At 41.1% G+C, this 24,611-nt stretch overlaps 1 long non-coding RNA gene across 2 annotated transcripts in view; it reads right to left on the bottom strand.

Moving 5' to 3' along the window:
* Positions 1–24,611, bottom strand: part of LOC130543437 (uncharacterized) — a 217,597-nt gene that overhangs the window by 55,702 nt on the left and 137,284 nt on the right. For both annotated transcript variants that reach the window (XR_008958789.1, XR_008958788.1), the window contains one exon: positions 22,460–22,533. This is a non-coding gene — a long non-coding RNA (uncharacterized LOC130543437). The remainder of the gene's footprint in view (positions 1–22,459; positions 22,534–24,611) is intronic.

The following is a 24,611-nucleotide window of genomic DNA, read 5'->3' as shown; positions in this document are numbered from 1 at the left end:
TATATCCAGATTCCAAAATGATTCGCCACTTGGTATAAGATGACGGTGGGTTTCTTCAGGATGATTCAGAGAAGCCACTATCACAGATTCATCCCCTCTGATATTAATTGAATTTAATCTGAAACGGGAAGCTTCAACAGTGTTGAGGAAAAAGAAAGTATATTTGAAATCTAACTCCCTTATTTTAAAAAGTCTTCAAAAAAGTGAGAAATACGGGACTATAACATTTGCTCTCTTTCTCTAACTGTGCATTTCTTCTAAACAATTTTCTGAGATTTCTCCATTGATTAAAGTTAGGACTTCACTGTGGGAACCCTTGAGTTTTAGCCAAACATAGATTACTCTTTGGATAATACTGTGCACAGTAAAATGGAATATGCCTACTTTTGTGTATCTAAAAATGATTAAGAAGTCTGTCCTGAATGTGAAAACCAGAATAAAATGATACACATTAGGTGCAAAGCAAAGAAGTAAAATACCACCCGGAAGGCAAAAAATATGGGTTTCAACATGGGCATATCTGTAGGTCTATCAAAAATATGATAAGGCAGAAAAAAAACGGCTTGCATTAAGATCCACATCTCTCAGTTCTCCAGAAGGCAGGTACCAGTCAAGTATGGGGAGAGGGAACACTTCCCCGGGGCAGGTCCTCCGGGGAGAATGAGGTCCCGAAAGAGCAGAAATGTTAATTATTAACCTCAATGTGGGGCCCTGCATTAAGAGTTCATATTTGTAAATGCTTTTGATCCTCAGATAAGCTGTTTTCTGTACCAGCACTCCCTCAGTAACTCCAAACTTTTTTTTTTTTTCTTCAATTGAGAACTGGGGTGGGGATGGTGGGGGGTTGTGTTTGGGGAGGAAGAGAGTTAGAGCCCCTCCACACCTGGGAAAATGCTAATTCCTGTTTTTAAGAAAATAGGCTAAGAAAAAGCTCAAGGGAGTCTGGGACATCAAAGAACTCTTCTAAAACAACTTTTTGACGATTTAAATGAAAATGAGTCAGACATATATGGATTACATTTTCCCCTTAAAGCAGCCTGAGGTTTAAAGATTAAGGGGGAGAGAGATGGACGTAAAATGTACTGGGGGTTTATTATCAGAGTTTCAACTAACCTGAAACCAAGTGCATTAACCCATGAGGTGGCCGTGCACACACCAACAGGCACGTCCACACACGCGCGCCTGCACACACACGCGCCCGTGAAACAGTCCCCTCGCAGTCGATGATTTATGCAGCTTGCCAGGAGAGAAGTAGGCCACGCCAGCCTTGAAAGCACTTTAGTTTAGTTGTTTTTACTCATGAAGGACATGTTGTCCTGTAATTATTCTGTCATTTCTTAAAAGGTGAAATCCTTAACAGGTTTGTGCTTTATGTGCTGCTGTGAGTGTTCTTGTCAGAGCACGCCTAACCGAGTTGGAATCCCTAGTCCACATCGCTTTTATGGGGAACAAAGAGGAACTGGACATTTAAAACAAAATGTGTTAAAGAATCTAGAAGAAAGAATATTAGGGAGGACGTCGATAAGATACAGAAAAATTGCAAACAACATTCCTGTTTCCTCTTTGGGCTCTCAAAACACCTACGACATGCTTTCTGTCATTAACTTTTTTCTTTCTTTCTCTCTCTGTCAACAAACAAGTATAATTTTGTATGTGTATGTGATAACAGAATAGGGTAGGGTAAAAATAGCTAATGTTTAACTAAGAGACAAAATGAAAAACATACAACTCTAACCAATGTAAATGTCAAAGTGACGTTTTAATACTTAGGACAATCTAAAGGAGATGTCGGCATGGAGCAGGTGAGTTATTTGTTCTCTATACTCTTGATAAAAATTGCAAGGGTAGTGAATTAAAAAAGAGAAGTTTTAGAGCCTCGAATAATCGGGAATTTTACTGTCTCCAAGATCAAATGCAATAGGAAGGCAACTTTTTTTTTTCATATCAAAACTAATCTTTCAGTTCAAAAGGTCTAGCACTGTACAATGTTATAGGGCATTTCTGGGCCAACTCAGATGAACAGTTAGCAGGCTTATCAGTAAGCTTAAGAATGATGCTCTAATTTCATGAATTGTAAAAACTCTTGTCCTCTCTAACTCCACAGGGAAGTCAGATCGATAGGGGAAATGTCTCTGCCCTATATGGTTTCGTATGAGTTGGGAAAACTCTGTATACGCTATAGGCAGTTACTGGCTGGTGAATTCTCAAGGGGAGGCCTCCCTGGAGCTTCTGAAGCTGTGATCCTTAAACACAGCTTCATTTAGACCCAATTCATTTAGACACAACCAGTGATCATTCTCTCAGCTGCCTGCCCTCTGCCAGTGCATTTTAATAATCAAAAGTTTCTTTTGTCTTCTAAGCTCCATGCTATTGCTCAGAAATCTCTGTTAACTTGAACTTTTGAAACCATGACCCAAAACAATCATGAAAGTTAAAGCTGAGATTCAGCCAGTGAACAGTGACTCACAGCTACAGTATTGTTTGTCTGGAGTATTTCTGCTTGTTTGTGGCATCAGATTTGTTGGTCAGTGTTCTTCCCAAACTGGTCGTTACATGTTTTGAATATTATCCATGAATGGGTGCACAGTGTCCCAGATCCCCCAGGTTAATGTTACCACGTCTCAGTGAACATGGCCATTGACTTGTTTCAGTCCCTTGTTACGTCTTGCCAAGAATATCGCCAAAGGCCCTGATAACAGCATGAGATCACTTGTGTTCACCACAGGATACAAGCATGTTGAGATAGGTCTAGGTAGGCAAGGCTGCTTACAGGGCTCTATCATTATGATAGATTTAGTACATTCCAAAAAATAAAGAAAAAGGATTCAAGGAAAATAGAAACAAAGAAGGTAGTTTTGGTTCCAGAAAGGTGGGCTAATGTCGGAGGAAAGAGATGCTTCTGAAGGCCGCAGCCTATCTCCAGTCCATGCCCTACAGCCAGCCTTGCAGACTTTTGTCTGAGTCTCGCGTGGCTGCGGGTGAAAACCACAACTTAATTTCACCTCACTCTCAACAGAACACTGGAAGGGTAGCCCTTGGCAACATTGATTTCAGCGTATTCTGCAGCCAGGGGAGGACGTGTCCTTGGCAGAGACCTTAGTTCCATCAGTGACCTTGGTGTAGATGCCAATGGGCGGCCACAGAAACAGCAGCCTCTGCCCCTTGACTATGCATTAGCAACAGAACGGCCCTTTCGGACATTGACAACCACCAGGGACATGACCACAGAAAGCCAGCGTTCTCATGCATCCATTCACTGATCCCAACCAATATTCATGAGTTCCTGCTACGTTCCAAGAACTAGGGGTTATGCATAAAGCAGTAAAAATCGCACATCTGCCTTTCTGATCATGAAGCACAGTGAGAAGTGTATTTTCTATCCCAGCTGAGTGCCCGCACATGCATATGTACACACTACCCACGTGTACCGAAACAGAGCTGCAAGAAACAATGCTGTCCCTTGCCATACAACGTGTTCTGATATTTTCTACACTCACTGTTATTTTCTATTATATTGTATCTTACATTCTTTTGTGTTAAAAAATATGCTGCTTGGTCCTTATGGACTATTAATGGATTCTGAACCCCAGTATGAAAAACACTTTCCTAATAGGAATTACAACTGTTATATTTAATATTTATTAAGCATTTAATATATGCTAGGCACTGTTCTAAGTACTTTACATATACTAACTTGTTTATTCCTTATAACGTGACTGCATTCACTTAGCTAGTAAGTGGAGGAAGCAGGACTGAGTCCCAGACAGCTTTGCTGGGACACACTTACATAGGGAAGAAGTGAAATAATGAATATCACAAAATAGCCAAAGGGACTTGACCTTGTAGGAGACACCTCTGAGGACTCTCAGATCTATTTAGGAAAAAAAAAATAGTAGGAGTGGTCTGTGACTGGTCAGGAAAATAACGCCTTGCGAATGTTCCTGCAAACCTATTTTTACCCTTAGGGTGTTAGGGCCTGGAAAATACAAGTGATACCTCACTCCACCTCTGCTTCTGCTGGAGCTGAATGTTTTCAGTGCAAGTCTGATGTTTTCATCCTCTGACTTCAGAACTTGCAGTGCATCTCCGGGGCCCGCTTGATAAAATGCACTTGCTGTAGTGCGGAGTGTGTGTTTCTTCTGCCCCACCCCTGGCTACCAAAGGGGAGGTCAACTGTAGTTCCCTCACCCCATTAACCAGCAGTCGTGTGGAACCCCATGAGTAGGTAAAGCAGTCTGTACATCCACGGATGGTAGTTTTGACAGAAGCATTGTGTACAGGGAAAGCAAATTCATACTCAGGGTAAGTATCCATTCCAGTAAGAAGAAAGCATTGCCTCTTCCATGATAAAATCAGTCCAGTGCAATCGACCAGGTTGCCGGGTGCTCACCCTCGAGAACGGTGCCGTATCGGGGGCACTGTGCTGCTCTCTGATGCTGGCATGTTGGGCATTCAGCAACAGCTGGTGCCTGGTTGGTGTTGGTAAGTGGAGGTGTATATTGCTGAGCCTCTGTATAACCTGCAGCCCTTCCGGCGTGGCCACATGGTCCATGAGCCCCTTGGTCAGTGACAGGGGTGGCTGGGGAGAACACGCTGATTGATAGCCACAGGATAGCTTATCCTATCCACTTGATTATTAAAATTCTCCTCTGCTAGAGTTACCTTTTGGTAATCATTGACATGGGACACAAATATCTTCACTTTTTTTTTTTCCCATTTAGAGAGGTCTATCCACATACCTCTTCTCCAAATTTTTTTGTTGCCAGTTTTCCAATCATGTTCCTTCCAAGTCCCTAACCATCCAGCTAAACCATTGGCCACCACCCGTGAATCTATATGAACTCTTACCTCTTGCCATTTACCATCCAGTGCATCTAGGTGTCCTGCTTGAAGTTCGCCCCCTGGGAGGATTTCCCATTACCACTGTCCTTCAAGTATGTCCCAGAAAGGGCAGTGCTGTGCTGCAGCTGCTCAGTTCTGGGCGGTGCCTGAATATCATGCAGAAACATCTGGAAACTAGGCTTGAGCTTTCTCTTCCTCAGTCAACTGGTCATACAAAATACACATGTATACACGTGTGTATATTTGTGTCTTATATTCCATCTGGTTTGCAAATAAATAAAACCGTAAAATCAGTTTTTGGTCAAGCTAGATCTCATGAGGTAGCTCAAGCTGGTATGTGAATTAAACACTGTATATTATCAGCACCTTTACATTTCAAAAAGTACGGGAAGTATAGTCCAATTAATCAGTAAGCTCCACCTAGCCGATTTTCCTCTACCACTGGACTAGAGAGTTTCTTCGGTCGAGCATCAGATAATACGGTGAGCTTGCCGGACAAGGAGCTAGAGAGCATGCTACAAGACTTACACACTTTAACTTCAAGCACCAGAGAAACCATGGCAGAGCAAGACGCTTACCACTCGAGAAGCATGTGAGAACTGAGACCTTAAGACAGAATAGAAAATTCACACCTCTATCATTGAACACTACATCAAAAACTAATGATGTCTTATACAGTGGTTAACTGAACATAATAATAATAATTAAAAAAAAATTCACACCTCTCATCTCATACTTAAATAAATACAGAAATAGGAAGCCAACCAGCTAGTCAACCCAGGGTAGGGTTTATTTTCAAAGTCAATATTAAACTCTGCTACAATAAAAACAACTGTTTATTGGACACCCATTCTCCTCTAGAAACACACTAAGTGCTGGGGATATATAGCTGCCCAGATCTTGTCATTGTTGACATTCTGCCTTAAAGACAAAACACATATCTTCACCCTGAAGGGGCTTACATTCTGAAAGATGTAAAGGATAATTACCAACAGTGTTAACTGAAATTCATAGAAACACAACTCTCTTTCTCTTTCTCTAGTCACTTAATAGTTATAGAAAATCTATGGTTGTTATTATCATCAACAAACAGACAATTGTGACTTGAAGAGATCACTTAACCAATGTCCCCAAACTAGTATAAGGTGAAAATGGGATTTCTGTTCGGGTCTAAATCTCTTCGCCAAATGAAGCTCTTACAGAAAGATAGCTATCAAACAGTTCAACTCCTTCGAATTCTGACTTCTTCATTGCCTGATTGTGTGCCCTTGGCAAAGTCATTTAACTTTGCTCATCCTCATTTGGTTAAACAGTCAGTAGCTTATATTATTGGCAAGTCTTAGATATTCAAGTGTTTTGTAAATTGAAACGTTGAATCCAAATGTAAAGTGCCATCTGCATTTCTTGGTAATGTCACAAGAGGCTAAACGGAAGTTAAAAAGAGTAAGTAACAATTTTGAAAAATCTATATATCAGTATTTTACCCAAGAATTATCATCCTCATTACAAAATATAAAATCAAAAGGAATCAAAATAAAATTCAAGAAAATCATTAATTCCTGAAAGAACCTGATGGGAGAATTAGAAGATCTCTCTCTGAAGGGCAAGATAGCGAGACCAGTGGAGTGGTGGTCGCCTCGTCACTTAATCTCTTCAAGCCTAATTTCCTCCTTTACGAAACTATGGGGTTGTGTTAATGAATCTTCAGGTGCCCTTGCAGGCCTCACGTTTTATCAGTCAAGACCTTCAGGATCCTCTAACTGTGATCACCTCCTTCTATTTCATTCTGAGCAGGCTGGAGAATCTTACAAAATCTTTCACCCAACTGATCTGAGGCGTTTTAACCACAGAACCTCTAAAGATAGTGTGCGTTAGGTCTGCTTTTCTGAACTGAATGACCTCTCAGCTTTGTAAAATGTATCTTTCTTTGACTTCAATACCAACCACTTAATCCCTGGAAATTAATCGAGGGAATTTGAGTTTGAATTTCCTCGTTGTTATTGGTGAGTGGAAAATCTTGTTACTTAAATCTCACTGTTGTGTGTTACATTGTAATTTTTAAGAGATCATCATAGCAATCTCCTATTTCTGTTAACTCTCTCTGAAAATCCAAATGGGTTTATTTCTTAAATTGCTAATAACCTTACCCAGTCAGACAAATTATCAAGTATATGGACTATAGTTGAACACAAACTCATTTCATTTGATGAAGGCAAGAAAAATATAAAGATTTCTATTTTGAGAGTAAAACTGCCAGGGTGAATTACTTGGAATGCAGTTCAACGTGATGAAATGCCATAAATTATACTGAAAATTTCTTTGTGTAGGTATTCAGCTCTGTATGCTTTTATTGATAAAACAGCAATCCCCTCCTTTTTTTTTTTTTTTTTTTTTTACAAGGAGTAACAATTACATTTCCCTGGAAGAGGATTTGACTTTTATTAGCTGATTACAGCACTAGTACAAAAACTCTTATTGTTTTACGCTCATTTTAGCAGAAAAAAATATTCCCCTAATAAGACGTGCCTGGTATCCTCAGCATAATGTCACCTGTCTCGTGTCCTTCCGGTCTGTCCTCTAAGAGCAGCTCAAGAGAGCAAGTCAGTTCACTCAAGTTAAAAGCAGGAACCAAGGTGAAAGCAAAGTATTCTCAGATACAACATAACAAATGTACTGCTTCATAAAGATGCTTTTTCAAACAAAAGTCTGGCAGAGCTCAGGAATCCGAACAGAAGGTAATACAGAGTTCTACCAGGCTGCACTCGTAGCGCTTGAAGTATGCTGGATGATTCCCCACATACTTTTCCCCGACTGGGCATGCGTTTTGGCAGTCAGTCTTCTGCTTAGATTCTGCCATTTGATTTTCAAGAACTTGCTAGAGTATACAAAAGTAAAAAAAAAAAATAAAAATCAAGGTTTCTACGTTCCCTATCTTTGAGCAGTCTTCAACAGCGACCAGCTACATTCCAAAGAGACCTGTTTGAGAACTTGGACGAAACCGCTAGGAGTCAGAGAGGAAGGGGCCTCATTCCCTGTGCATTAGTCACTCTGTAAAAGATTAATCCTAATAAGCTACTTTCTACAGGCAGGCACACCCAGGCTTTGCATTACATACCTATGATTTCTCAATATTTAGGCCAAAATGTGTACACTCTGATGCTGATAGATATCGTCTTTCCAGAAACCATTAACCACAGTATTAACTGTAATAACTTAGTGAGGTTAAGGAATGAGGCCCAGCAGGGGTTGTTTCGAGTTGCTGGGGAAGCACTTGCTCAAAGCGATGTAAAAGAACACGTTGCTGGAACTTAACGTTTCTAAAAACACAGCCCGAAGAAAAGCCGGTGCAGTGTCTTTTTGTTCCATCTTTTCTACACGGCCGTCCCTTCCCGCGTCTTTGCTAGGTCCGTTTCAGCAGGTAATGCTGCTCGCTTCATTGATTCCATCAGTTAATGGCAGCGGCCGTGATGGAGTTTGAAGTTTTATACTCAAGAAATCAGCATGGAGAGAGAACTTCCTGATACCTTTGCCAGACCCTGGGAGGACAGCCATCGGGGCCGCTACGCTGACCGGAGCCATTGCCGCAGGTCACTACCCTTGCACCGTGACACCTGCCCCGCGGTGGCCCGACGACGCCGGGGAGCTGGGGGACAGGCATGTTGCTGTGGCTAGGAGTTCAGAGTTTATGCCTAGACGTCCTTATTCCAGTGCAGTTCCGAAATTAAATTTCATTTAGATTCCATGACTGCTTTGCCTTATGCAAAGGGTTTGGGGTTTTTTTGTTTGTTTGTTTGTTTTTTTAAATCATTCTTCTCACCTATCTCTTGGGACTTTCATGACTATTGAGATTGAGAAGACAAAAAGGTAAAGAAACTGAAAGAGATTAAAAAAATCGAGATAAAACAAAGACGGACGTGAAGTCGAGGGAAGCATAAATCTAGTGGTAGGATTAAATATGAATTTGAACTTAACGAATTTGAGAATACATGTTGATTTTACTGAGACACACACATGCACACACACATATATAGATCACAGTCCTAGGTGATGCTGATTTATCAAGCAGATTGTGACACAGTCTCTCACCTTCAAAGGCGTACATATCAGTGGGGGGAACAGATCGATGTTATTTGCTAACATGACTTTTGTCATTTGTGCCAAGACTTGAGCAATACACATCGTAGGCTATATCACTTCTAATCCTCAGTACACTATATGGCTAAGTACTATTAGTATTCCCATCTCACAGAGTAGGAATCTAAGGCTTGGAAAAATTAAGTAACCTTGCCTAAAATCACACAACCGATGAAGAGGCAACCCAGGAATCAAGCACAGATCTTCTAAACTCAGGAATCACGTTCCTTAGGATTCTGACATAGTGGTTCACCAAGGATACATGAATAATAAAAGAAGCAGAATGAAGGCTAAAGAAGAGGTAGGAAAAAGTTGGTTGGAAGAACAAAGAAAGGGATACTTCATTTTAAATAGCTTTGTTAGGAAGTTACTGTTGATCACTCTTGATTCGTGGCTGTTTCAGTGGCTTCAAGATGTTACAAAGAGTCTTGAATGTGTCAGCGTCCGGTGCGTGGGTGTTGTTGCAGTAACCGAGGTGCTCTTCTCCCCTTTCTGCTTCAGGGTAAATGCCCCAGGCTCTGTGCACGTCAGACCCAGCACACTTCGTTGTGTGGGACGTAGCAGAGCAATCAATGGGTTCTTGCACTCAAGGGGAACAGCCTGTCAAATCAAAGAACAAGATCCAACAGAATATGGTGTTGGGACCACAAGAATTTGCAGAAGCAGCAGCAGCAGCCAGTTTGTGCACACAGCCTTCCTTTCTCCCTGAGAATGGAGATTCCATGAGGTCTGGGACATTCCTTGCCTTGCACGTTGCCACAATGTCAGCAACTAACACGGTGCTCTGTGAATGTAACCAAGTAAGTCCATGAGTTGAAGCCACGTTAGCGGGGTCTGCCAGAACTGGGCCTCATCATAGGCTCTCCCAGGTGACGTCACCCACAGCTTTGCTCACCATTCCATCTTACGCTTTAGACCTTCCTTCTGGCTTTATGTTTCTTTGCCCGGAAGTATATTCTTCAGCCCTCATTCCTTCACTGAAATTCTACTTATGATAAGCTCAGGTTTTTTTTAAGAACATTTGACTTTATCCCCATTCTTGAATAATAGTTCATTAATCATATATGTAATAGTCCGGTTCCATACTTGCTGTTTGACTGCTGGTCCTTTTCGAGCCTCACCACTTGCTCATCTTCTGCCACTCATCTGGGAAAGCTGATAAGAAAGCCTGGGCACTCCTTCCTTTGGAGTCAACAGGAAGTTCAAACCATGCACACATGGTCCACATGAGAGAACTCCTAACCCATATCCAGCTCCTAACCCCACCCTAAACCCCAAGCCATCTGCCCCCTCCTCTGCTCTCAACCCATATATTGGACCTGCTTGAGAACCTGTCCCATATCCCCAGAAAGCTTCATTGTGTATTGCCGTGACACGGCCCGCAGAGCCCCGGCGTGATTTGGGAGACGGACGAGGCACAGACAGGTTAGCTGTGAAAGAAAGCGTGGGTGCAGGGGACGACCGCAAAGAGTGCGACCGGCCTGAACAGCTGCAACCTCGCGTATTTATTGGCGGTAAACAAAGACAATCAAGGGGAGTCTCGTGATCTGTAGCATATCCTAGTGAATAGTAATACATCACGGGGAAGGTCACGGAGTAGATGATGTAACGTTGAGCAAGTGAGGCCTATTCTTAAACATGTTTCTATGGACCCCACGGGCTATTGTCAAGGGCAATCAGGTTTCGGTTGGGGCGGCATTCAGCCCTGAGCAGACCAGGCTAAAGCCCGAGGGGTCACAAACATGTTTTCCTATCATATCCTTAGCATAAGCTCTCGGCCAGGGGCTGCTGCCTTGTATGTAATAAACCTTCCCATATCCTTGGTGTATGTGTGGCATTATTAGTTTCAACACCTGAACCATCTTTTGGGTGAGGGTGGATCCATTCTGTCTTTGAGGAGTGACCATGGCAACGGGTGCAGTGAGCAAAGTACCCGACCAACAACTTCTTCTCTTGCTTTGGCTTGCTAAGTGACCCTGCTACCTGCTACTAGGATGTTCTTTTAGCTGTGTTGCTGCCTCCTGGAAAGTTTGTGCCTTGAACTGTGCTCCTTCATACTGTGTTTACTGAGTCCTACTAAACCTAAGTTGGAAGCTTTGCTGATTGGCATTTAAGGACAAGCATGTGGAATTGGGACCCTCATTGAAGGGACCTTGAGTTGTGTGCTCAGCACGGACCCCACTGCATGTCTCAGATTGAATTGTTTTTCTTGATTCCATCATTAGCCATGACTCATGCTAGTATAATGGGAACAACTCTTACCTTGTGACTGTTGGTTTTGACTCTCAAACAGGTATTGGTTCCCATCCTATAAAGCTCTCAGGAGAAAGACAGATACCGGGTACACGATACAGGCCCATTCAGTGGTCACTCATATGGAGGGAGAACACTCACCATGTGGCGAGCTGACGTCCATGCTCCTACAAGCAGATTTCTCACTGGGACCCAACAAAATGGCGGTGCTACTGCTGCTAACTGTGCCCCCATCACCAAAAAAAATATCAATACTCAGGATTATAGGGATAACAACCATGATACCCCTGTCATTAATTCAGCCATTGCCACGGGGAGGCCCCTAACCCTGATGATACTAACATGAAACTCAAAGGAGGAAGAAATATAAATATAAGCAAGGTGGAGAGGACCTCCCCAAGGTATATCCAGTAACTGCAAAAATAAACAAACAAACAAAAAACCCCTGAATTTAAAAAACCCTGAATACAGAGTAAAGGAAACAAAAAATGAACACGAAAGTCCATATATCAACCCAGTTAGAAATCCAAACTTACTAAAAGAAATTATCTCACAAAAAGACAAAACTAATTTGTTTTTGTGCCTTTATAACATAGGTTCTGAACTAACTTTAACATTTACTGAGATATGTCAATGGGCAAACTTCATGACCTTAATCAATACTGGGGCTCAAATTATAGTTATACTTGGAGATTCCACTAAATTCCAATGATATCCCACCTGTAATCTTAGAGGAGTTGTTGAACATAATGTAGAGTACAAACAGATATGATACATCTTAACCATTGAAACTATTGCCTTGCTTTAATTTCCCATAGCCATATTACTCAGTGCCTGAAAATACCCATAATGAGGACAAATACTCTGCCTCAATGTTAAATAAAATTAAATTTTTGGGACTAAAATTGTCTTGGCAAAAAAGATCTGATGGACATTTTTACCTCCCTGCCCCCAGTTAAAATAGTCAATATGCCCACTATAAATTAAAATAAGGCTTCTAAGGATTGAAACCTATTATATAAGACCATTTAGAAAAATGTGATCATCTCCACTGTTTTTCTATTTAACAATCCAGTTTGTTCTGTTTTTAACCTAGAAAGAATGAAGAGCATCCCATGATGGCTTATTACAACCATAACACTGCAGTCCTCGTACGCAAAAAGTTTAAACCATGTAAACCCTGGATCGTGCGAGGAAATCCTCACCTCAGCCCCTCACTATGTAACCATCATAAGACAGTCTCCATACCATACTCTCTCAGGCTCTTTTCAGAACTGCCTGGGAGTCTATTTTCTGCAGAAAGACTCATTCTGAGATTAATACATCTTTTCATACCTTGTCGGTGTTTGTGCGGCACCATCAGTCATGATATTTGACCTGAAAGTTGGGTGGAGACTGCAACCATCTCTGCAGTTGCCACAACAGCATAGCTTCAGTTGATGACTATTTGGGTTCAACATACTGAAAGCCCTCTCTTTGATTGGTAGTATGGCTATTGATAATTCTGTTGTCAGTATATTTTTATTCTTTCAAAAGTAGCTTTTTAAAATTTGGTGTTCTGCAGTGCCTGGGTGGCTCAGTTGGTTAAGCTTTTGACTTTGGCTCAGATCATGATCTCAGGGTCCTGGGATCAGCTCTGCATCAGGCTCCCTGCTCAGTGGGGAGTCTGCTTCTTCCTCTCCCTCTGACCCTCCCCCTGCTCGTGTTTTCTCTCTCCCACAAATGAATAAATTAAATCTTTTAAAAAAATTTAGTGTTGTGAAGTTTCAGTATGATGTGTCTAGGCGTGGATTCAATTGTATTTATCATGTTTGAGATTACTCGTACTGCTTGAATCTGATAATTCACATTCATATAAATTTGGAACAATTTCTCAATTATTGTTTCAACGTTGTCTCTTCTCCATTCTCCCTGTTCTCTTCTGGACTCCTTCAGAATATGTGTTTGACTTTTTATTTGATCCTCTATGTCTCTTAAACTCTCTTCCATTTTATCCTTCTCTTTATCTTTCCACACCACATCATAAAAATATTTTCCAGAGATCTATCCTCCTGTTTCCTAATTCTCTCTTTAGCTAGATCTAATCTTGTGTTTAAATAGAACACTAGTTACATATTGTTAAGGACTATATTTAAAATTTTTACATTTTCTATTTCCATTATTTCAATAGCTGGCTAGTCTTTTTTAATAGTACCTTATTCCTGGATCACGTTCTCACTGCTTTTGAAAGTATTTAGTTATTGTAAACATAATTATTTTATAGTATTTAAGCTTCTTATGTGAGAGTAGGATGCATACAAAAATATAATCCTCTGATTTCTGTGTGTGATCACTCTTGTTCATGGTGAATTATTTTCTAGAGTGTTTTGTAAATTCTGAATTGTGAGAATTGGTTTTGAATAAAGATTTATCTGTGAGAATCATATTTAGCCTGTTGGGGGGTGTGTGTCTATCCCTCGTCATTTTTTGTGTGTGTTTGATTGTCTGCATCATCCCAGCTTGGACCCATGACATGTAAATTTCTTAGTTTGAGGGGGTTTTTGCTCATGCTGCTAGTATAAATTTGAGAGCACATCTGCCTAATGGAACGAACAAGATTATAAATTCTCAAGTGTGTAATTCCCTCCCCCTCCCACTTAGAGTTTATGTTTATACAGAAAAGCATCCTTATTTTTCTGTACAGGTGGGCAGAGTTCTTAAACTTAGGCTGTCTGGTTTCAGATTTTTAAACAGGGTCTCAGTTATTACTCTCTCTCTCTCTCTCTTACTATGGCTTCCATACCTTGCCTCTTATTCCTTGGTTTCTGAATCTGGTAACCTCTTCCTGCTAGCACTGAAGTATCAGCTTGAGCTGAAGCTCACTGCACTGCTTGTCAATCAATTTTCTGACCTATACACTTAAGAGCATGTATGTTATGTATTTGTTTTGCTACAATTTCTAGGTGTTTCGTTGCTGGGAGAGTTTTCAAGCTATCTGATTTGTTGTTGCTTAGAAATGGAAGTTCTCAAAAAAAAAAAATTCTTTCCTTTGTTCTCTAGTATGTACCTAGTGTACTTTGACACTGGAAAGCACTAGAATGTGGAACATGTCAATTTTGTAGGTGTCTGGATGCATTTAGAGTATATAGAGGAGTGGTATTTCTACATATTAGCCTAGACCCTTTATGGCACAAATTCCTCTGATGCAAGACGGAAAGGAGCTGTGTTGTGTTGGTATATGTGCATACTTATCATAAATGCATATTTATTTGTGTACTTAAATGGATACATATATAGCCATAGATATTTTACTTTGGAAATCACTGCTTGTCAGCCTCTGATTCTGTTTCTTAATTACTTCTCCTGAGTGGTGACACTCACCATAGTTCCCAAAGCCATCAATATATTTTTTTTCCTCACAGCCTATACATATATAGCCATAGATATTTTACTTTGGAAATCACTGCTTGTCAGCCTCTGATTCTGTGTTTCTTAATTACTTCTCCTGAGTGGTGACACTCACCATAGTTCCCAAAGCCATCAATATATTTTTTTTCCTCACAGCCTTAGCGCAGTGGAATCTGATCACCTCAGCCCTAACCACTGTGCTCTTATGTTTTGTGTGCTATTAATTAAATCGAGGACCCAGTGCTCCTACAGTGGCCATTGAGCTCCCGAGTGAATGCCTTTCCTCATGAGCCCAAAGTTCCTCGACTGAGGCTTGTTTGCTTTTGTTTTGGTTTCTTCCCACTGTCTTGAAAATCCCTATTCTGAGAAACCCTAGCCCTGAATCTGATTCTGCTCCACTTTACTCTGGCCAGTGTCTTGCCCTGAGAACAAAATACTTGCCCTCAGCAGCTGATATGATAGAGATACTACAGCCGTCTTCAAGCCTCTCGAAGGATTCTCCCAAGTATAGTTTACCTTGTGTTCTCTACCTACGTGAGCTTCTAATTGACCTGAGGCCCTGGGGCCTCCTCCTGGGAAACCTAGTATGTCATATTTTCTAAGTTGTATGTACTAGCCATGTTCTTTAGATGTCATGTCTTACATATCTTTTCCCTATTCATGAGAGGTATCGTTAGTGCTTATAACCCAGTTTCCAGAGAAGCTATCAACTATTTGTATAAAGCAAATAAAAATTGTAATCCCTATGAGTGACTAAATATATATTTATACATATCCTCTTCGTTTCATAAACAAAACACATAAACAGAGCTGCAGTGCCAAAATTTTCATCTGGGCTAATAATTTTGAAATTTATCTGCAAGGTTGCCTCTGCTCTCAATCCTTAAAGTAGAGACAAGACCTCTTCATCTCTGGATTTTTATTTTTATAATATGATTAGGCTTTCCATGAGTGTTCTTACTATGAACATTCAATTCCTATTCTCTCAACAACTAGCTTAGAGTCATGATACAAACTGTGCCATAAATACCGGCCACTTAAAATGTACAACCTCAGAGCATAGATATTCTCCATCTTTTGGTAATAGGACAAAACTCTTATTTTAGCCCTTGATGAATGTGGGAGAGAAAAAGAACTCATAAAATTAGTGGGTGAGGGAATAGAACCAATTAGAACAGGAACATGGTGCCAACAAGAGTTTTAGGAGAATGAGGGATGAGCTATGAGAGAACACAGGGATGAGGACAAAAAGGCAAGGAAATGAAGAAGGAGCTATTCAAAGAATGAGAAGAGATGGTCTGCAGAGAAGGCCAGAAAGGATTGGGAAACACTTTCAATTACCAAGACAAAGGAACTGGGCAAGCACTTCTAAAATGGTAGAAAAAAACAAAGACCCTGCTGCAGAGAAAAAGGGCCCCCCCCCTTTTTTTCCAGGGGGGATGGTGTTTGGAGGTAGAATTTGGTGGAGTCTTCTGGCAGACATTTATTCAACTGAATCTTGTAAAATTTATTTCTGGAATTTAGAATTGGAAAGTTGGATGTAACAGAATATTTATGTAAAAAAACTATGTAAAATATACCAATAGCAAAAATATGAAGTCTTATATAACTTTTAAAACATTAATCTTATTTTTCCCCAGGAAATGATTATAACTCCATCCATAACCATAAGAAAGATTAATTTGAAATTTAAAAAACCTTCACATGCTCAAATTATTCTTAATAATCTGGAGATAGAATGTGTTTTGTGGGAATCAGAAATAAAAATAAAGTATATAAAAGTACGCCATCAAGTAAAAAACCAGCTGAGGTCTAATTTTTTTTTAAAGTCTTATTATCTACTAAGCAGTCTACATAAAAGAACCATGTATCTTAACATATTTGTCATATTCAAACATATTAGTCATATTCAATGCATTTTAAAATACCACCATATACATACTTCATAAATGTAATTCAGAAGAACTTTGCTAATTTTCACTTCCCTAATCTGCAAACCCCCAATTCTCACAAAGAACCCCGCAGTCTCATTTCACTTCTCAGCAAAGATTTAATAGCTGAGAGCTCTATCATGTTCTCATATTACTGAGACTTCATTATTTTTACATGCCACACTACAGGACACTTACTAATATACTATTAAGTATTATCATAAATAATTAAAATGCAACCACACTTGACAAAATGAAAGAACAAAGTGTATTCTGTGTTGCAGTCAACTGGTGTGTATGTTGGCCAGAGTGAGCTAAGCACATATTTTAAAAATAGAAAATCAATTACTAAGAGCAACCTCCATTGGACTGCAATGGGCCTACCTCTCATTAGTGTGAGTTAGTGAGGTCTTTTCCTGGCTCCTACCTGCCAATTAAATCATAGAGTCGTTATATCATTATCACTGTTAAACTGGAAAAAAAATTAAAAGTACCAATAAAGCTTTGTCTTTGCGCCAGCCTTTTCCCCATGGCCACTGCTTTCCATTCCTTGTTGACTTGGTGTACCCAGCTCTTTTACCACTCCTCCCTTGCCTCTCACACTCTAAGGCAAGAATTCACTGTCCTATTAATTGGTCACCATAATTCAGAAGCACGTACCACGTGGTTAGAACTATAGGGACAATGCTCAGTATACATAAGTGTAAGTGAGAGTCTTTGCCTTCAAGGAGTTTACAGTATAATTTGGGAAACAAGATTAGCATAGGAGAAGAAAAGGAAAAAAAAGAATGGCCTATATCAGAATACATATAATTAAGTTTTCAATTGTGTGGTCTTCATCCCTGAAGCTATGTGTTAGAGGATGCTGAATCAGGAAGACTTGCCCAGATACTATGAGCCTGGATTAAGTGTTGGTCATTTGTGCTCTGTTAGCATGCTGCATTTAACTGTGTCGAAAGTTGCCCATTGACATAGCAATAATGGAATCCATGTCACGTCATGTAACATCTCTCACCGGACGGCATGAGTCTTGAGGACAGAGGCGGGATCTTGTTCACAGCGCTGTTTCCCCTCCCACTGAGCGCCGGGCACAGAAAGTGGTGGGGAGCACAGGGCCAGATGAAATTGGAGATACAGGTGGGGCTGCACACGGGGCCTCCTCATGACCCTGCTGCTGTTTGGCCATCCTCCGCCCAACCCTCAACGGGGGCAACCAGCAAAGGCTTTGCAACGGGCAAAATGGCACGAGCAAACTCAAGTTTTGAAAAGATCCCTCCATCCACAATGTATTGAAGAGGGGCTGAAAAGGAAGGCAGGGAGCTCAGATAATTCGAAATAAACATTTAGTTAAGTAAGGAGGGGCAGCCAAAATTAACATGTGTTTGTGGTGTGATTTACCCAAATTTGGGTAATAGCCAGGTTTTCTTGGCCAGTAACATGGAAGTGTGGTTATTGCTCTGTTATTATGAATCAGCTCATTATTTCTGAAGGTAAACAACTTACATTACATTACTATCACTTTTGATCATCTTTGATAGTCTGGAATATGCACTGCGTTAGAAGTTAGCTATAGAGATTGAAGTAAATTAAAGGTGATACAGAAATATTCTCAACAAGTTTTACTTGCTCTCCTAGCAGGTGGTTCTGCTGAGATACTCCAAATAGAATATTTTGTTTTGGGGCACCTGGGTGGCACAGCGGTTGAGCGTCTGCCTTCGGCTCAGGGCGTGATCCTGGCGTTACGGGATCGAGCCCCACATCAGGCTCCTCCGCTATGAGCCTGCTTCTTCCTCTCGCACTCCCCCTGCTTGTGTTCCCTCTCTCGCTGGCTGTCTCTATCTCTGTCAAATAAATAAATAAAATCTTTAAAAAAAAAAAAAAGAATATTTTGTTTTCTAAATCTGCAAGTCGTGGCTAATTTTGCGAGGTATGCAGTCCAGATTGCTGCAATTTAAGTGAGAGTTCGCTGTCCCCATTGTTGGGGAATATGACCTTGTTCAATCAATGTGCAAGAAAATAAAATGATTTGAGCCTTTAGGGCTCCCATGGTAAACTGCAGTTACTCTGGGTTTCTAGAAGGTGTGGCTCTGGGCTGACAGTGGAGTTAGGGGGCAGCAGGGAGTTTTCGCAGGTTGCAGCTAACTCCTTCTGATCCTAGCAGGACAATGGTTTCCTCCTCATGTTACTCTCTCTCCTTTAAGCCTTTCAGTAGCTCTCCATTGTTCTTTGGATTACTTCCAAAGCTTTAGTAAGGTCTGCCAAGCCCTGCATGGACTGGCTGCCTCCCGCTACACTCCAGCTTCATTTCACACCTTTCCCTCCAGGTGTTCGGGCACACAGGTCTTCGAGTTCCTGAAATGTGCCCTTCTTCCTTCAACAAAGGATGCGTGACCTCTTTCTGTACTCTGCCCAGAATGTTTTCTACCCCATTTCAATTCCCACCTCCACCTCTGGCTATTAATAATTGAGTGCTACAGGTTCTTTAAATCTTAGTACACTGATGATTTTTTTTTTCTGGCAAGGCTCCTCTGAGACCCTCTTCCCACAAACAGCACCCTAGACTAGGTAAAACTGGCTCGTTCTATGCCCACGTAATACTATAGGATTATTGTTCGCGGCACCCACATTTGCACTTTTACTTACTTATTTCTATCATTTTGATGGAGACCCCCTCTCATCAGACTTCGAGCTCTGTGAGGATAGTAAGCACGCCTCCTTTTGTGCAACATCGTATCCCTAGAGGTTAGCACAGTACCCAGCCCACGGTAAGTGCTCAATAAACATTTTTGAATAAATAAATGACTGAGTGAATGAGTACCTAAGTCTAATAATAATATGATCCTTAACTTTCTCCCTTCTCTCTGTGATCTCATAACCATGTGCTGGAACTTGGATTTTTGTCTGTATTTCACTTTGGGTCAGCCACTCTTTAGGTGCAACTGGACATGGGGCCATTGTCCTCCACAGAGTGGCAAGTGGGGGTCCCACACCCACCACAGCAGACGCTTAATTCCAGGAAGTCCAATATAAGTCCATAGGGGAGAACATTTTAATTTCCCATTATGCTCTCTTGCAGCTGAGAAGAGACAATAAAACAAAAACACAAAAGGGCCAAGAGGCCTTAAAGAGATGTCAGATGTACTAGACCTGTTGGCTTATCCTCTGCCATTTAAAAGGGATATTCTGGACATTATGAGCCTGTATATTTTGTTTTTCTAGATAAAAAGGTAAGATTTAAACAGAGCTGGCCTCAAGTAAAAAATAGCAACTGCACTAAAATCCGTGGGTAATTAGACCCTCATAAATTCACTTAAAAGTTCATCTTTCAAGCTCTTCCGGTGGGATTTCTAGAAGCATAAATAGTGTGGTGTTCCTCACAACCTGGGAAAAGCACGATTTGTTTCTCTCCTTTCCTGACGTGCCTATGTGGGAATCCTACCGTCCCCATAAAGGGAAACTACTAAGGGGCGATCATAACTTTTGCCACATTGTGTCTGACTTTCATTCCATCCTTACTGTTCTTTGCATGAAAGCGGCCATCGTGGCAGTGGAGACAGAAAGCTTTGGGGCAGACGGTCGCTGAGAGATGGAGAAAGGCAACAGGTCATTATGAGGTGGGGACAACCGAAGTCACAATTTGTCTCACTGTAGGCTCTGCGGGCCAGAGTTCCCGCAATTTGCTCCGGCTTCTGGTTGTCACAGGCACAGCCCTGGAAGGCGTGACAGAGCGCCGTCCCCATGGGAACGGACAGGGACCAACTCCAGCGGCATCAGCTGTAGGAATGCAGCCATGCTCTCAGGGGTGCAAGCAGCAAAGCCGGCCAGGGGCCTTCTGGGAGACTTGTTTTTAGACCTCTTTAAAGTTGCAGTAAAACGGCAGAAAGTAGTTTTGAATCCTCTTTTGAACAATTTTATTGTCTGTTCCCTTTGCCACAGGGGGGGTAATGTTGATAAACTGCTAAATAATCAACTTTTGTATATTTCATTTGAAAACTTTAAAATTTTAAATACTCACTTTATGGCCCTGATAAAGCATGACAGGGACTCAGTGCTGGCCTCCGTGCACTCCTCTGGTGGGTGGATTTGAGATGCTTGGTTTAATAGCACGCTAAGGGATTGTCACTGGCCCCAATCCCACCCCCAGCCCATGACTCACTGATTGGAGAGGATTACTATGTCTGGGAAGCAAGTTTCACATATTTCCAGGGAAGAGGCTAGGCCCAAGATAGAAGTGGAATCTAGTCTTCCTGTGTTGATTAGGGGAATACATCATATTTATTGGGAAAGAACCACACAGATGGAAGTGGATCCCAGATTGGGGTGGGAGGAACCCAGCATCATTATTTAATGCTTTGGTATACTCATGTATTTTTTGAGGAGAGGGATTGGGTGTTCATCCACTGTTTTGTGCAGTGCTTGGCATGTAGTAGGTGCTCAACAAATAGATGTTTGATGAATGAAAAGCAAGCTGAGTAAGCCTAAAATACAATTGGCTTCTGTCTTAGCTTCCTAGGATTCTTGTAAGGAAGTGCCAGAAAGTATGTGACTTGAACAACAGAAATTAATTGTCTCACCATCCTGGAAGCTAGAAGTCTGAGATCAAGGTGTCTCCCGGTTCATGCTCTCTCTGAAGGCATGAGGGAAAATCTGTTCCCAGCCTCTCTTCTAGCCTCCTGGTAATTCCTTGGCTTGTAACAGTGTAATTCCAATTTTTACATGGCCTTTTTCCAATGAACATGTCAGTTTCCAAACTTCTCCTTTTGACAAGGACTCCAGTCATATTAGAGGAGAGGCCCACCCTATGCCGGTATGACTTCATCTTAATTTAGCTAATTATATCTGCAATGACTCTATTCCAAATAAGATCACATTCTAAGATAGCGGAGGGTAGGACTTTAACATAGGAATTGGGGGGGGGAGGGGAACACAATTCAACCCACTACACTTTCCTGTGCAATGAATACACTGGAATTGGAATTTATCATACGACTGTTCAAAGTGCACTGATTGGTGAGGTCCTTTCCTGGATGTCAAGAGACGTGTATTATGGACACAACTCAGCCATCAACCATTGTGTTACCATAAACAAGAAATTCATTCTTCTAATAAGAAGGCTGAGATATAAGATCTTTAAGGTACTTTTTAGCTCGAATGCTCTATGATTTTCTTCCATTTGAAGCACACCTCTTATATGGCCTTTCCTTAGTGCTATTTGCTTATCGCTGCATACTTAGACTTTCCAAATTCTATAGCAATTGAGTCCAGCGATGTTTCTCTAAAGAATTTAAGAGCCTGGTGCTCCTGTTTCAAAGAAGCCAATGTCCAGAATTCATGAAGTCAGGGACCATGTCTGTTTCTCCTACTGGTGAATTACAATAGCTAACCTAGGGCCCAGCACTCAGTAATAGTAAACACTCAATAAATATGTGCTGGATAAATGTTGAGTGAATGAATGTACTTACTGCAATATTATTTCCATAAATTTGCTAGTTATGCTCATATATGTTGAAACCTTTCTTCCTCACTATTCATATATACCCATAACTACTAATGCCAGCATATCTTAGAAGTCAGAAATCTCACACTGAATGTCCACAAATAAATGGCTATCTATAGATAAAATCATTTCGACGTATCCAAGGGATTATATGAAATATTTGGGGCATTTTGACGAAATCAAGATATAAGAAATAATCATTGTATGAAAAGCGGCAGGAAATGGCATTTGTCAGTATCCTCCAGCGCACTCTGGCAGAGGAAATCAGCACCTCCCTGTCCACTTTTCTCAGTATATCTTACCGTCTATATTTCTATATACATTTTAGATCATTTTAGGTGATGGGAGACCCATGTATCCATGGAAGAGCACAGTAGACAGCTAAGAATATAGGAAGCATTAGTTTCTGTGTTACCTCGATGTTTGGGTAAATCGATCATATATGGTAGTCGACAGGAGGTGCATGCCAAGAGTCGGGAATAGTTGACTCTGTAAAGAGTAAAAATTATAAAAATTGTTGAGTTCTTATTATTTAAAGCCCCCAAAGAGTTGGTCTCTTATACCATTTGCAGGGTATTGACATTATTTCTTGATTTTCAAGGCCTGAGTTTTACACTTGTCCTAGTGAAACGGGAGAAGCATTATTTCCGAAGCTGCTGTGCCCTGTCCCATCTGGCTAAGCCCAGAGGCCTCGGTACCGACTTATCCCTTCCCCCAACAGCAGCACTGTCAGAGAAGAACGTAACCTGCGAGGAGCAATAAATAGCAAAATTTGTGATGTAACTTGATTCTACAAACATCTGAATAATTGGAGGGAGAATGGGAAGCTAGAGGAATAGAATCTAAGGAGTGTTTCCTTCCCCCTTCTACTTCCACCTAAGCCAAGTAACCCCTTGCTAGTCAAACTGCAACAAGCCATTAACCTGGAATGGGGAAACTGTTTGAAAAATCTTACAGGGCACAGAGGTGCCTTCGTCTTCCCGAACAGCAGATGGAAGAGGACTCTTCGAACGACAGCGTTAGAAAATTATATCTAGTTTAATTTTTCTCCTACATCCTGGTTTCATTTATGAGACTATCCAGCTCTCCAGGGCTGCAGTCAAAATCAGGAAAGCTTTTCTGCCAAAGAAGAAAAGGTTTCCATGTGACAGAAATACTGTTCAGAGTGATTGATTTAAAAGTGCTGAACTCATATTCAGAGTCTGAAATCCAGGAACCGCCAGCTGGGCTGGGATTCAGAATTACAAGGATGGAGTGAGTTTCTGAGTTGTGATGCATTAAGCAGTGGGGGCAATTGCTTTTCTCACCTATCTCACAAGGGATGGAGGAAGGGAAACATTTAAGAATTAAGCAAGAAATCTTAGAACTGTTGAGTTACTGCCTCTTGCTCTGGCAGAATCACAGTTTGCATTTAGTAGGCAAACTTTGTTGAGGAATTTAGTACATCTTCGGGTAACTAAGAATTGTTTGAAGGGAGAGTTGGAGAAGACAAAATAAATAATAGAGAAGGAAAACCATATAGCTAGTTTCACTAAGGCCGGACTTCAGTAAATATGTGGGTGTTTGAGAGCATAATGGACCTATTTAAAGCAAGCAAAGCATTTCCAGGGTGTGAACTAAAAGGAGTTGGTCTACTGGAAAAAATATCTTTTGAATATTCCGCAAGAAACAGTAAGCACGAACAATGGCGCTAGGGGATTAAGACATATAATGTTAACTTACTCTTTTAATTTGTGTACTGTGGTTTTTAACAGATGGATTTATCAGTGGTTTGTTGTTTCTTCTTCTTTTTTCCCCCTAATGCATGCTGAGCTATTTCCTTGCATGCCATTTTAAATAAAAATATTTTTAAAGGGGACACAGTGTTAAGGGAGATGTATAAATGAGACAAGTGCTAATTACTGTGTCTAAAAAGAAAGTCTCTACCGTGTAAATCGCGGCACAACTGCTTACACAGGGAATGAGGGAGCTCCATGCTGGGGCTGCACTTTCTTTCCATCAAGTCACGGAGCATAAATCCTGGCAATAAATGATCAGAAGGTACTGTACTGTGTAACTCGTACAATGTTCATAAAACAAATTAATGAACAAATAAATATTCTCTGATGGACGAGCTGGCAAAAAGAGATCTCACAAAAATGCCTTCCTCTTTGGTTGGTGGAGAACGGTATGGAAGTGGCATCTCTTGGAAGAGCGTGCCTGGTCTCAAAGAGATTAATGCTCAGAAAGTAATCTCGGTGCCTGATCCAAGAGCCTGGACAGAGCCACCCCCCCCCCCCCCCCCCCGCCCCACCGTGGCTCTCAGCGGGGACCTGCCTGTGACAACGAGTCAGGATCAAGCTATTCTCTCACCTTCTGGTCACCAAGCCACCAAGCCACTTGAAATTCTCGGGGATCTAAGTATTTATTTGTATCCACAGAGAGAAGTTTGTAGGTCTTCATTTTGAATAGAAGTAACCCTATAAGCTCGAAAATCTGTTTAAAAAAAAAGACTTTTCTTGAAGAAACACTAAAAAAAAATGATCATGTTGGGGCGCCTGGGTGGCACAGCGGTTAGGTGTCTGCCT

The sequence above is a fragment of the Ursus arctos genome, unplaced genomic scaffold, assembly GCF_023065955.2.
Source record: "Ursus arctos isolate Adak ecotype North America unplaced genomic scaffold, UrsArc2.0 scaffold_12, whole genome shotgun sequence".
Taxonomy (NCBI): Eukaryota; Metazoa; Chordata; class Mammalia; order Carnivora; family Ursidae; genus Ursus; species Ursus arctos.
Note: the sequence above shows the minus strand (reverse complement) of the source record. Positions and strands in the feature narration are given on the sequence as shown.